Source organism: Scyliorhinus torazame, chromosome 5 (assembly GCF_047496885.1).
Source record: "Scyliorhinus torazame isolate Kashiwa2021f chromosome 5, sScyTor2.1, whole genome shotgun sequence".
Lineage (NCBI taxonomy): Eukaryota > Metazoa > Chordata > Chondrichthyes > Carcharhiniformes > Scyliorhinidae > Scyliorhinus > Scyliorhinus torazame.
The window spans coordinates 105,691,656-105,706,839 of NC_092711.1; positions in this window are offsets into that span (position 1 = coordinate 105,691,656).

The window sequence follows — 15,184 nt, forward strand, 5'->3', positions numbered from 1 at the left end:
GAATTTCGAACCGATTCGCACTGCCCTCTGGCGGTGTGTGCTCCTGCAACTATTCACGCAAACTCCACCTCAGCTACAGTTCAATTGATAGCTGCAATTACAGAGCTAACTCATGCCTCTGGGTAGTGGTGGGGGTGGGGGTGGCGATGCGCTGCCGGGGTTTACTAAGTTATGAGGGATTTAGATAGTTCGTAATTCATAAGATATCGGAACAGAATTAGGCCATTTGGCCCATCGAGTCTGCTCCGTCATTCGATGATGGCTGATATGTTCCTCATCCCCATAACCCCTGATCTGCACATTAATCAAGAAATCCCCACGTTGATCATGAACACCATATTTGTGCCTGGCATGCTGTTACCTCCTGGGCTACAGACCAAGAGCTGAATGGTGAAAACATGCTGAGTAGTTTTTTTCTCAGAACATAAGAATGAGGAGTAGGCAATTTAGCCTCTCGAGCCGACGCCACCGCTTAATACGACCATGGCTGATCTCATCTTGTTGCATAAGATAAAGATGCATGGCATTAAGGGGAAAGTAGTAGCATGGATAGAGGATTGGTTAATTAATAGAAAGCTAAGAGTGGGGATTAATGGGTGTTTCTCTGGTTGGCAATCAGTAGCTAGTGGTGTCCCTCAGGGATCAGTGTTGGGCCCACAACTGGTCACAATTTACATAGATGATTTGGAGTTGGGGACCAAGGGCAATGTGTCCAAGTTTGCAGACGACACTAAGATAAGTGGTAAAGCAAAAAGTGCAGAGGATACTGGAAGTCTGCAGAGGGATTTGGATAGGCTAAGTGAATGGGCTAGGGTCTGGCAGATGGAATACAATGTTGACAAATGTGAGGTTATCCATTTTGGTAGGAATAACAGCAAAAGGGATTATTATTTAAATGATAAAATATTAAAACATGCTGCTGTGCAGAGAGACCTGGGTGTGCTAGTGCATGAGTCGCAAAAAGTTGGTTTACAGGTGCAACAGGTGATTAAGAAGGCAAATGGAATTTGGTCCTTCATTGCTAGAGGGATGGAGTTTAAGACTAGGGAGGTTCTGCTGCAATTGTATAAGGTGTTAGTGAGGCCACATCTGGAGTATTGTGTTCAGTTTTGGTCTCCTTACTTGAGAAAGGACAGTACGAAGTCTTACAGCACCAGGTTAAAGTCCAACAGGTTTGTTTCGATGTCACTAGCTTTCGGAGCGCTGCTCCTTCCTCAGGTGAATGAAGTGGTATGTTCCAGAACTACATATATAGACCAATTCAAAGATGCCAAACAATGCTTGGAATGCGACCATTAGCAGGTGATTAAATCTTTACAGATCCAGAGATGGGGTAACCCCAGGTTAAAGAGGCGTGAATTGTATCAAGCCAGGACAGTTGGTAGGATTTTGCAGGCCAGATGCTGGGGGATGAATGTAATGCGACATGAATCCCAGGTCCCGGTTGAGGCCGCACTCATGTGTGTGGAACTTGGCTATAAGTTTCTGCTCGGCGATTCTGCGTTGTTGTCGCGCGTCCTGAAGGCCGCCTTGGAGAACGCTTAACCGGAGATCAGAGGCTGAATGCCCTTGACTGCTGAAGTGTTCCCCGACTGGAAGGGAACATTCCTGCCTGGTGATTGTTGCGCGATGTCCGTTCATTCATTGTCGCAGCGTCTGCATGGTCTCGCCAATGTACCATGCTTCGGGACTTCCTTTCCTGCAGCGTATGAGGTAGACAACGTTGGCCGAGTCGCACGAGTATGTACCGCGTACCTGGTGGGTGGTGTTCCCACGTGTAGTAGTGGTATCCATGTCGATGATCTGGCACGTCTTGCAGAGATTGCCATGGCAGGGTTGTGTGGTGTCGTGGTCACTGTTCTGAAGACTGGGTAGTTTGCTGCAAACAATGGTTTGTTTGAGGTTGCGCGGTTGTTTGAAGGCAAGTAGTGGGGGTGTGGGGATGACCTTGGCAAGATGTTCATCGTCATCAATGACGTGTTGTCATGTTGACGTGGAAAAGGGAAAGCAGGTTTACTGGAGCTGTACAGACTAGCTGAGGTTTTTGTACGGTGCTCAAGCTGCTATCTAACGCTGTGCCTCACTGCACAGTAATAGACAGCGCCGTCCTGCACACTGAGGGCGCTGATATTGAGGTAACCGTTCTGTTTGGATTTGTCAGCAGCCGCCAGATATCGAACTGAAACTGCATCTTCCTTCAGAGCTACGAATTTTCTAATAATCCAGATTGGTGGATGTGCCGCTTGTTGCTGATACCATTGCATGTACTGCATACTGGAGTCTGTATATTCACAATCCAGCCGCACTGAACCCCCTTCTGACACGGGTTTTGTCATCGGTGATTGACTTACTGGATCTGCGCTCAGACCGCCTGTAAAGGGAGATAAATGAAATATCAATAGTTTAAACATAATTGATCCAATTTGTTTGTATATGTGTGAATTTGTGGAAACTCAACTCTACTCATCATGTGGATATTTCTGATCGTCAATTATATTAAATGTTATTACAATCTATAATTTGGGCGGCATGGTAGCACAGTGGTTAGCACAGTCACTTCACAGCTCCAGGGTCCCAGGTTCGATTTCCTGCTGGGTCACTGTTTGTGCGGAGTCTGCACATTCTCCCCGTGTCTGCGTGGGTTTCCTCCGAGTGCTCCGGTTTCCTCCCACAGTCAAACGATGTGGCCATGCTAATTTGCCCTTAGTGTCCAAAAAGGTAAGGTGCGGTTACTGGGTTACAGGGATCGGGTGGAGGCGTGTGTTTGGCTGGTGCAGACTCAATGGGTTGAATGGAATCCTTCTGCATTGTACATTCTACGAAATAACCTGCTAATCTGACATTATGAACATTGTCCATTACTCACCGTCCAACAGCGCTGCCAGTATTAACAAAAACATGTCTGGCTGAATCTATCTGAGTGAATGGGAATGGGATGAGGCAGAGATTGAGAGGAGGGGGGGGGGGGGTGCTGTGTTCAGCTCATTGTTCCACCCACATCCTGCAGGAGGCTATGCCTATTGTGACATCACTCAGGCCACGACGCCCATTGGTTTTGGCGGTTCCATCACGGAACTTCATCATCCCCATGGTTGAAGGTGGCGCCCTCTGGTGCCGGAGTAGTTTCATTCCTGTTGGAATGCAGCCAGTGAATGGATTCAGGGCGTATTGAAATACACAAGAAGACACTAATGTTTCCCAGAAATCTAAACTGGATCTGCTACGAGACAATTTTGACTACTGTTGATGTTTATGTCAGAAAGGGATATTAAATCGATTATTCTTTGCTGGCCGTTACTTTCCAAGTCCTGCACGACAAATGAGAAGTAGTGTTAGGACGTTGGAGAAAGTGCTGATGTTGTATATGTAAATGTTGCCAGGGACGAGGGCCGTTTATGCAAAAGACCCAGAAAACTTTGGCTTAATTTGTCTGTCACAAAGGAGGTAGAAGGAAGACTCTGTGGTGATGTGCATCAATGTAAATGCATGTAGGCTAACTAGACACTAGAGGGAGCACCAGAAACATCACACAAACACACTCAACCAATAGATCAAGTAGATGGGACATGACTAATGGGCATTCACGATACACAAGGAGGTGACACAACCACAGGGGGGCATTACACCAACCCATATATAAAGGACATGGTTGCAGGGGTTCAGGACTGGCATTTAAACATCCAGGGATTCACAACCTATTGAAAAGACAGAGAGGTGGGCAGAGGGGGCGGGGTTGCCATGTTAATTAGGAATGAAATTAAATCAATAGCACTAAACGACAGAGGGTCAGATGATGTGGGGTCTGTGTGGGTAGAGTTGAGGAACCACAAAGGCAAAAAAACCATAATGGGAGTTATGTACAGGCCTCCTAACAGTGGTCAGGACCGGGGACACAAAATGCACCACGAAATAGAAAGTGCATATCAGAAAGGCAAGGTCACAGTGATCATGGGGGACTTCAACATGCAGGTGGACTGGGTAAATAATGCTGCCAGTGGACCCAAGGAAAGGGAATTCATTGAATGCTTACAGGAGGGCTTTTTGGAACAGCTTGTGATGGAGCCCACGAGGGAACAGGCCATTCTGGACTTAGTGTTATGTAATGAGCCAGACTTGATTAAAGATCTTAAAGTAAGGGAACACTCTGGAGGCAGTGATCATAATATGGTCGAATTCAATCTCCAATTTGAAAGAAAGAAGGTAGAATCAGATGTAAAGGTGTTACAGTTAAATAAAGGTAACTACAGGGGCATGAGGGAGGAACTGACGAAAATCAACTGGGAGCAGAGCCTAGTGGGAAAGACAGTAGAACAGCAATGGCAGGAGTTTCTGGGAGTAATTGAGGACACAGTACAGAGGTTCACCCCAAAGAAAAGAAAGGTTATCAGAGGGGGGATTAGGCAGCCATGGCTGACAAAGGAAGTTCGGGAATGCATCAAAACAAAAGAGAAAGCCTATAATGTAGCAAAGAGTAGTGGGAAGTCAGAAGATTGGTAAGACTACAAAAACAAACTGAGGATAACAAAGAGAGAAATAAGGAAAGAGAGGATCAAATTTGAAGGTAGGCTCGCCAGTAACATTAGGAATGATAGTAAAAGTTTCTTTAAATACATTAAAAACAAACGGGAGGCAAAAGTTGACATTGGGCCGCTCCAAAATGACGCTGGTAATTTTGTGATGGGAGACAAGGAAATAGCTGAGGAACTGAATAAGTACTTTGCGTCAGTCTTCACAGTAGAAGACATGAGTAATATCCCAACAATTCCGGAGAGTCAGGGGGCAGAGTTGAATATGGTAGCCATCACAAAGGAGAAAGTGCTAGAGAAACTAAGAGGTCTAAAAATTGATAAATCCCCGGGCCCAGATGGACTACATCCTAGAGTTCTGAAGGAGATAGCTGAAGAAATAGTGGAGGCGTTAGTTATGATCTTTCAAAAGTCACTGGAGCCAGGGAAAGTCCCAGAGGATTGGAAAATCGCTGTTGTAACCCCCCTGTTCAAGAAGGGAACAAGGAAAAAGATGGAAAATTGTAGGCCAATTAGCCTAACCTCGGTTGTTGGCAAGATTCTAGAATCCATTATTAAGGATGAGATTTCTAAATTCTTGGAAGTGCAGGGTCGGATTAGGACAAGTCAGCATGGATTTAGTAAGGGGAGGCCGTGCCTGACAAACCTGTTAGAGTTCTTTGAAGAGATAACAAATAGGTTAGACCAAGGAGAGCCAATGGATGTTATCTATCTTGACTTCCAAAAGGCCTTTGATAAGTTACCTCACAGGAGACTGCTGAGTAAAATAAGGGCCCATGGTATTCGAGGCAAGGTACTAACATGGATTGATGATTGGCTGTCAGGCAAAAGGCAGAGAGTTGGGATAAAAGGTTCTTTTCCGGAATGGCAACCGGTGATGAGTGGTGTCCCGCAGGGTTCAGTGTTGGGGCCACAGCTGTTCTCTTTATATATTAACGATCTAGATGACGGGACTGGGGGCATTCTGGCTAAGTTTGCCGATGATACAAAGATAGGTGGAGGGGCAGGTAGTATGGAGGAGGTGGGGAGGCTGCAGAAAGATTTAGACAGTTTAGGAGAGTGGTCCAAGAAATGGCTGATGAAATTCAACGTGGGCAAGTGCGAGGTCTTGCACTTTGGAAAAAAGAATAGAGGCATGGACTATTTTCTAAACGGTGACAAAATTCATAATGCTGAAGTGCAAAGGGACTTGGGAGTCCTAGTCCAGGATTCTCTAAAGGTAAACTTGCAGGTTGAGTCCGTAATTAAGAAAGCAAATGCAATGTTGTCATTTATCTCAAGAGGCTTGGAATATAAAAGCAGGGATGTACTTCTGAAGCTTTATAAATCATTACTTAGGCCCCATTTAGAATACTGTGAGCAATTTTGGGCCCCACACCTCAGGACGAATATACTGGCACTGGAGCGGGTCCAGCGGAGATTCACACGGATGATCCCAGGAATGGTAGGCCTAACATACGATGAACATCTGAGGATCCTGGGATTATATTCATTGGAGTTTAGGAGGTTGAGGGGAGATCTAATAGAAACTTACAAGATAATGAATGGCTTAGATAGGGTGGGTGTAGGGAAGTTGTTTCCATTAGCAGGGGAGACTAGGACCCGGGGGCACAGCCTTAGAATAAAAGGGAGTCACTTTAGAACAGAGATGAGGAGAAATTTCTTCAGCCAGAGAGTGGTGGATCTGTGGAATTCATTACCACAGAGGGCGGTGGAGGCCGGGACGTTGAGTGTCTTTAAGACAGAAGTTGATAAATTCTTGATTTCTCGAGGAATTAAGGGCTATGGAGAGAGAGCGGGTAAATGGAGTTGAAATCAGCCATGATTGAATGGTGGAGTGGACTCGATGGGCTGAATGGCCTTACTTCCACTCCTATGTCTTATGGACACCACACACATGATCTGCCTCTTTCCAGTGGAGACAGTCAGTGAGAACAGACACAGAGTTGATTCAATATTACACCCACCACGTGGATTGCAGCAGCTGGTTAGTCAGTCTGGGTCGCTATAGTAGGATTAGCAGTAGTGTCAAACCCGAGTAATACAAGTCTAAATAGTTTAATAAACGTGTTGAAGTTATCTCCACGTCTGAACCTTCCTTTGTCAAATGCACCACAAGGAAGACGCTTATGTTACACCTACAACATAACAAATCAGACTCAATCCATTTGCTGAAAAATATGCCTTTTCGATGGCGTAGATCGTCTGTAATTGTTCCCATTAGCAGCAGTTCCAATGGCAAATCATCCCGATTTCGTGGAAAAATATGATAGAGAATAATGTATTTATTCATAGCATTCCGATTTGTTAACATCTCGAACAGGACGCGTAAAATGATGACAGAAGAAGATTCAATGGGAAATTTCAAAAGGGGATTGTCATAATGTGAAAAGGGAAAACAAGATGGAAGATTTGGGGTGCGAAAGACGATTGGGAAAGCATTTTCAAATAGGCACGTGCACGGTAAGTGCAATGCTCATTCCGTTCCCTAATTGTCTCTAACTCTGGGCGATTCATGCCAGTCCGCCACTAATAGTTCTCATTCAGCTGAGCAGTGAGCAGGTGCAGGATGGTCACATAACTTTAGAGATTGAACCGTAGCTATTTCCGCTCCATCTGTCGTGCCTGCTCCTGATAACAACCCGACTAGTTTAGAGTCTGTGGTGTCCCCGGTCACAGTTTCCGATTGTTGATCTCACTCTAACACCATTGTGATATTCTAGAAATTGCTGTCGCTTCTCGATTCCTGTCATTGGTTTGATCAGCCGTGCAGTGGGACCTGAGTCTGTTTTTTCTGCTCGGACAGATAATTTCCTGAGAGCAACTAATTCTGGAACTTGAGAAACCGCCCCTCAGCTCTCCTCATCACCATCTCTCCTCGCGAAAACTCCTCCACGGTGTAACCTGATATTATTGTTAATTAAATAATGATGATGATGATGGGGTGGCCGTTATGTTGGTCAATATGAGGCTGATGTTGAATTTGGTTTTATTTTTGCTGTTGGTTTCTGTCAGACTGGAGCCACCAGGACCCAGGGGATCAGCGGGGAGGCTGAGATAAGAGTTGAAGAGGACAGTGACGTCACACAACAGCTCACAGTGGATACAATAGATCCTGACAGATACAGTCAGCATCCGGGCAGCCTGCATGGTTCATGTTTCATCTGATTGGAGAAAATCTGCGCAGCAGAAAGGTATAAATGATCGTAATATGACTCACTTCCAGATAAATCCCTGTACATAAGTTACCGACCGAGATACAGCACAGTTGAGCTTTCTGACCACAGGAAGAGGACGGATGTACAGTAGTGTAGACAGCTCAATGTAGCAGCAGGAGCGGGTTACTGACGATCAGAACAGGCCCTGTTCAGCTCAGCAGGGAAGATCAATCCTCTGATTGCCAGGGACACTCGGGTGCAAGACAACGTCAGAAACATTGGCCCCCGTGACAGTGCAGCAACAATCTGTAAGGACCATACAAGAACAAGGCTGTGGCGGTCTCGGACGTTCATGACTTGTGGATTCATCCGAGCGCCGCAAGTTTTATGGCCCTCACCGTGAACCACACCCCTCTGAAGCAAGTCCCGTATCTGGCCGACTCCCTCGCAGCAGGCAAGAGATGTGTTTTCGATCGAAAAATCGAATTTCTACTGAAGCCTAAAGCAGACCCCATGATCCAACATAATAATAATAATCGGGTTGCCCGTGAGTCCTTGTTGAAATTCTTGTGTTAAATGAAGAATTTCATGTGTTAAATGCAACAGCAGAGTTTGATACTCTCTGTTTTGTTACAGGAACGGACGGAACAGACTCAGCGGCCTTGGGCTCATCTGAGTTAACGGGTCTGGAAGACCAAACTATAATTTCCGGCTACATAATTTCCACATCTGAGAGCTTTCATTCCCCCGCTGGTCCGCGGGCTTTCCACGTTTTAATTTACCATCTACATCGCGCCATGGAGATGAGACTCGTGATTCCCCAAATCGCTCCTCTGTTCACCCGGAGAAGAGCGGGGACACTAATCTAACTGTATGATACATACACCTGACTGTTCATGACTCCAGAATCCAACAATTTCCGCAGACAGCGGCAGCAAAGCAGACTTAGTGGAGCTGTAAATACTCGCTGAGGTTTTTGTACGGTGCTCGAGCTGCTTTCTAACGCTGTGCCTCACTGCACAGTAATAGACCGCCCCGTCATCCACACTGAGGGCGCTGATATTGAGGTAACCGTTCTGTTTAGACTTGTCAGCAGCCGCCAGATATCGACCTGAAACTGCATCATCCTTCAGAGCAAATACATTAGTAATAATCCAGATTGGTGGCGGTGCCGCTTTCTTCTGATACCATTGCATGTAATCCATGCTGGAGTCTGTATATTCACAATCCAGCCGCACCGAACCTCCTTCTGACACAGTTTTTGTCACCGGTGATTGAGTTACTGGATCTGCGCTGAGCCCGCCTGCGAAGGGAGAGAAATGAAACATCAATAGTCTAAACATAATTCATCTACATTTGTTTGTATATGTGTGTGTTTGTGGAAACTCAACTCTACTCATTATGTGGATATTTCTGATCGTTAATTATATTAAATGTAATTCCAATCTATAACCTGCTAATCTGATTTTATGAACATTATCCGTTACTAACCGTCCAACAGCGCCGCCAGTATTAGCAGAAACATGTCTGACTGAATCTCTGAGTGAATGGGAATGGACTGAGGCAGAGACTGAGAAGCAGAGAGGGAAACCGGGCTCTGTTCAGCTCATTTTTCCACACACACACTGCAGGGGGTAAAGCCCATTGTGACATCACTCAGACCACGACGCCTATTGGTTTTGACGGTGCCGTCACGGAAGTTCATCATTCCCATGTTTGAAGGTGGCGCCCTCTGGTGCCGGAGTAGTTTTACTCCTGTTACAATTCAGCCACTGAATGGATTCAGGGGGTATTGAAATACACAAGAAGACACAAATGTTTCCCAGAAATCTAAACTAGATCTGGTGCGAAACAGTTTTTACTGCTGTTGATGTTTATGTCAGAAAGGGATGCTAAATCGATGAAATCTTTGCTGGCCGTTTCTTTCCAAATCCGGTGCACGACAAATGAGAAGTAGTGTGAGGACGTTGGAGAAAGTGAGGATATTTAAAGATTACCAGGGACGAGGGCCGTTTATGCAAAAGACCCAGAGAATTTTGGCTTCATTTACCTGTCACAAAGGAGGTAGAAGGAAGACTCAATCGTTTTGCTGAAAAATATGCCATTTCGAAGCGTAGATCGTCTGTAATCGTTCCCATTAGCAGCAGGTCCAAAGACAAATCATCCCGATTTCATGGAAAAATACGACAGAGAATAATGTATTTATTCATAATATCCCATTTGTTAACATCTAGAACACGACGCGTAAAATAATGAAAGAAGATTCAATAGCAAATTTCAAAAGGGGATTGTCATAATCTGAAAATGGAAAGCAATATGGAAAATGTGGGGTGTGAAAGGCAATTGGGATAGCATTTTCAAATAGGCACTGCACGGTAAGCGTATTGTTCATTCCGTTCCCTAATTTTGGATACTTCTGGGCGATGCATGCCAGTCCCCCCTAATTGTTCTCACTCACTTGAAAAGTGAGCAGGTGCAGGATGGTCACATGCCTCTAGAGATTCAACCGTAGCTATTTCCGCTCCGGCAAACCCGCCTGCAGCTGATACCAGCCGCACAGTCTGACTAGTTTTGAATCTGCGGTGTCTCGGGGAGCAGCTTCCGTTTGCTGTTCTCATTTTCATTCTGAAACGATTGTGCTGTTGGAAACATTGCTGCTCATGACCCATTCGTGGCATCGGATGGGTCAGCAATGCAGTGGTCGGGGAGTGTATATTTCTGCTGCAGCTGATCACTTCCTCCACTGAAGAGGGACTAATTCATGACCATCCTGCTTCCACTCCTCAACATGATCTGACTTCTCAGAAACTCCCTGACTTTAAAACTCCATTATCCCCTGACTGATCTTTCCACCCAAATATCACTGATTCTACTTGTTTGTCCAATAATCCCATTTTCCTCAAACCCGTGGGGCACTCCGTATTTCATTTCTATTTTTGTAATTTACCACAATTTCCTCTTCAGTTACCTCACGGGGCCACTGCCTTCCTATTACCCCTCCTATTTAGACCGTAGACAGTTAGTATGGCCAGTGAGAAACTCTTCTCCTCAGAAACTCCGGAAATAGCAACACAACAACATAGGCTTTTTTCATCACTCCTTCCACGCGATAGACTAACCCCTAAAGGGGAATGTATATGCCCTTGTCTTAAAAACACGATGACATTGATATTCTGCCTAAGAAACCTGAGATACTTGTTTGTTAAGCATATCTTGGTCCTCTCTAAATTATATGAAAATAACGATATAAGAAATAGCATCGGGCGCAGATCAGTTGACCCTTCGAACCTTCAGTAAGATCACAGTTGATCAGATTGCGGCCGGAGGTCTAATTTCCTGCCTGTTCTTCAGAAACGGGAACTCGCTTGGAAATCTAAAGCTTCCGTGGAGATCAAAAACAACCTCGTTTTTTTTCAATGAGGGACAGTTGAAAATATCCACCTTGAAATAGTGTCCATGACGGGAAGTGAGGAAAGACATTCCCTGAATTCAGATTCTCGCATAATCCTCAGGAATTTTTCGACTGGTTTGGGACCATTTGCCAATGTTTCTGACAAACTGCTGGATCCAATTAAAGAATTATCTGCATTCAGTCATGCCTTATTAATAACTGTGTAATTTGCTTTGAAATGTATATCGAAAGCTATCACTCGATTACAATAATGGTCTGTCTACCAATGCTTGCTTTGTGTGTGTGTGAATGTGTGTGTATGTGTGCATGTGTGTTTATGTTTGTGTGAGGGAATGTATGTGTCTGTTTGAGTATGTGTGTGCTTGTGTGTGTTTTGTACATGCGTGCGTGCATGTGTTCGTTATTGCCTTCCTTTTAGGCGTATGCGTCTGAAAGTGTTTATTTGTATGCATCCACGTCTGATTCCCGGCGTCTGCAGTTAAGCTTATTTTACCAAAACTTGATGCAAGACGGTGCTGCTAGATAATTTGGTAAATATTTTTTACAGCAAACATTTTCAATGTATGTAAATTACTTCAACTAATCAAGCCATTGTGTGCACATTTTTAAATTCTGATCATGCGCATAATATTTCTCACGTTATTAAGTTTGGAATTATTAATGGGTCATATCAATACCAGGAATTGCTTCACTTTCAACCTCGTCAAATATTACAAGAGATGGGATGAGAGAGGGGAAAAGAGTGAGCAAAGTAGAAAGTGATACTGACAATAAATGGATGGTGCAGGGAGAGAGCGAGACAAGCACATGGAAGGAGAGCTAGGGGGCAGGGAGAGAGCGAGACAAGCACATGGAACGAGAGCTAGGGGGCAGTGAGAGAGAGAGACAGGCACATGGAAGGAGAGCTAGGGGGGCAGTGAGAGAGAGACAAGCACATGGAAGGAGAGCTAGGGGGACAGTGAGAGAGAGAAAGATGTAAAGCAAAACTCGAAGCAGAAGGTCAAGAAAGAGAAAGATACCGAAATAGGTTTAGCCACACTGGGGAGCGGTTACATATGTTTAACTGTAAGTGTGAGCCTCTGCTTGTATGAAAGCGTTTGCGTGTGCGTCTGGTGTGCATCGACAGAGCGACAGCCTCAAGCGGATTAGCACGGAAAGAGCTTTGAGTGTTCATGCAGTAATAGGGCACCAGCATCACTGATTGGTTCGTCATTAGTCCCATTTCTGAGAGAGCAGCCAATCCTCTTCTTCGGCAGCTGTCCCTCAGATTCGCAATAAGCGAAGCATTCCCATTTCTGTGTTCACTGTTTAATGTCAGTCTCTAACATCCGGAATATTTAAAACATTCTGATTTCTCCTATGTCCTTTCCCGGTAACCATGGTCGTGCTGCCCGGTGAGTGGATTGTTGAGGCGTTTCCATGTTCCATTGTTTGCATTTACTCTGCTGTTTTGCACAGGTTGGTCTTTGTTTCAGAATTAGTGGAACGGATTCAATGTCCCATAGATGATTCAGGAAGGACAGACCGTAACACAAAACTGCAATTACGATCCATCGGATAGCTATCCCTACCTCTTTGGTACATTCGCTATCCTGCAGAAACTCCGCGATACTTACTGAGGAGGTATGGCAAGGGGCAGGGCGCTAGTTCTCCAGAATTCCAAGAGCGTTTTTATTGCTGATTTCGACCAGGACAAGGAAACAGTTTCTTTAAATATTAGTTGGGCTTCTGTCCCTGACTCTGCCGTGTATCTCTGTGCGCTGAGGTGCATTCAGCCCGTAGAAAAATAGGCAAGGCATCGCTTCCCCTCTCACTGAATCGGAGTGAAGCTCAGATACACACCTCAGGTCAAAACCAATTTGTAAAATAGCTGTCAGCAGAACCCAAACTGAATGGCATTGCCAGAGAAGGCAACCCTGTTGAGCATCAAACTGAGCCCTACACCAGATACACTGTAGAGGCCAAAAAAGTGTCCCTGGGAATGTGAACAACAAAGTGAAGGGATGAGCGAGCTTCAGCATTGCTGTTCCGCCACAAGCAGGAGAGTGCGCATGCGTCGGTGCTTCCGCCTGAGGAAAGTCAGACTACAGCCTCTGTGACGTCAACCTGTACTCTTTGTGACGTCAGTCTGCCACTTCTTCGTGACGTCAGAGGTCCCTGTTCCGTGGAGCTGCTCCTAACATTAAACCCTGTTTTTGAAAGGAATAAAGAAAGAAAAGGCGCAGGAACGGATAATTAACCCAGACGTTTATTTCGTGCTGCAACTGCCTGTCATTTTGAAGTTTCTATTTTGTTTGTCTTTTCAACCGCTTCTGGGACCGGTATCTTGACGTTTTCATTCAAAATGAGATTGGTTTCTTGGCAGTATTGGGTTTGAGAGGCTGACAGCGCTGCTCATGTTACGGGTGAATCTGCCCGAGATTCTGTAGAACCCCCAAACAGACAGGAGACTGAGCTACTGTCGGCGGGAGAGGCGTGCAGGGGCCTGTCGGGAGGTGAGTATTGGCTTTAAAAACACTTACCTGGTCCCGTTTCTGTTCTTCTTTTCTGTGTTATTTTTTATATAGAAGGCTGGAACCGGAAGTTCGACCCGGAACCGGAAGTTCGACCCGCGGACTTCTGGGAAGCCCCCCCACCAATACATTCTGGTGGAGAGGAAACCCGAGACACTACAGGTGTAGTGTCTCCCACCCGCCCTCCTCCTCTAACCTAATAATAAGACCCATTGGTGTGAGGTAAGTGCCATATTTACATTATTATTTTTTTAAAAAATTATTTATTAATCAGATCTTGGTCGGAAGTTAGAGGGATGGCAGGGAAGGGAGTGCAATGTTCCTCCTGCAGGATGTTTGAGGTGAGGGATGCCGTTAGTGTCCCTGCTGATTTTACCTGCAGGAAGGGCAGCCAACACCAGCTCCTCCAAGACCGAGTTAGGGAACAGGAGCTGGAGTTGGATGAACTTCGGATCATTCGAGAGGCAGAGGGGGTCATAGATAGCAGCTTCAGGGAATTAGTTACACCAAAGATTGGAGATAGATGGGTAACTGTAAGAGGGACTGGGAAGAAGCAGTCAGTGCAGGGACCCCCTGCGGTCGTTCCCCTGAGTAACAAGGATACCGCTTTGGATACTTGTGGGGGGGGGGACTTACCAGGGGTAAGCCATGGGGTACTGGCCTCTGGCACGGAGTCTGTCCCTGTTGCTCAGAAGGGAAGGGGGAGAGGAGCAGAGCATTAGTAATTGGGGACTCGATAGTCAGGGGCACAGATAGGAGATTTTGTGGGAGCGAGAGAGACGCACGTTTGGTATGTTGCCTCCCAGGTGATGTCTTGGATCGTGTTTTCCGGGTCCTTAAGGAGGGGGAGCAGCCCCAAGTCGTGGTCCACATTGGCCCTAACGACATAGGTAGGAAAGGGGACAAGGATGTCAGGCAGGCTTTCAGGGAGCTAGGATGGAAGCTCAGAACGAGAACAAACAGAGTTGTTACCTCTGGGTTGTTGCCCGTGCCACGTGATAATGAGATGAGGAATAGGGAGAGAGAGCAATTAAACAAGTGGCTACAGGGATGGTGCAGGCAGCAGGGATTCAGATTTCTGGATAACTGGGGCTCTTTCTGGGGAAGGTGGGACCTCTACAGACAGGATGGTCTACATCTGAACCTGAGGGGCACAAATATCCTGAGGGGGGATATTTGTTAGTGCTCTTTGGGGGGGGGGGGGGGTTAAACTAATGCAGCAGGGGCATGGGAACCTGGATTGTAGTTTTAGGGTACGGGAGATTGAGAGTATAAAGGTCAGGAGCACAGAATTGACTTTGCAGGAGGGGGCCAGTGTTCAGGTAGGTGGTTTGAAGTGTGTCTACTTCAATGCCAGGAGTATACGAAATAAGGTAGGGGAACTGGCAGCATGGGTTTCTAGCTGGGACTTCGATGTTGAGGCCATTTCGGAGACATGGATAGAGCAGGGACAGGAATGGTTGTTGCAGGTTCCGGGGTTTAGGTGTTTTAGTAAGCTCAGAGAAGGAGGAAAAAGAGGGGGAGGTGTGACGCTGCTAGTCAAGAACAGTATTACGGTGGCGGAGAGGATGCTAG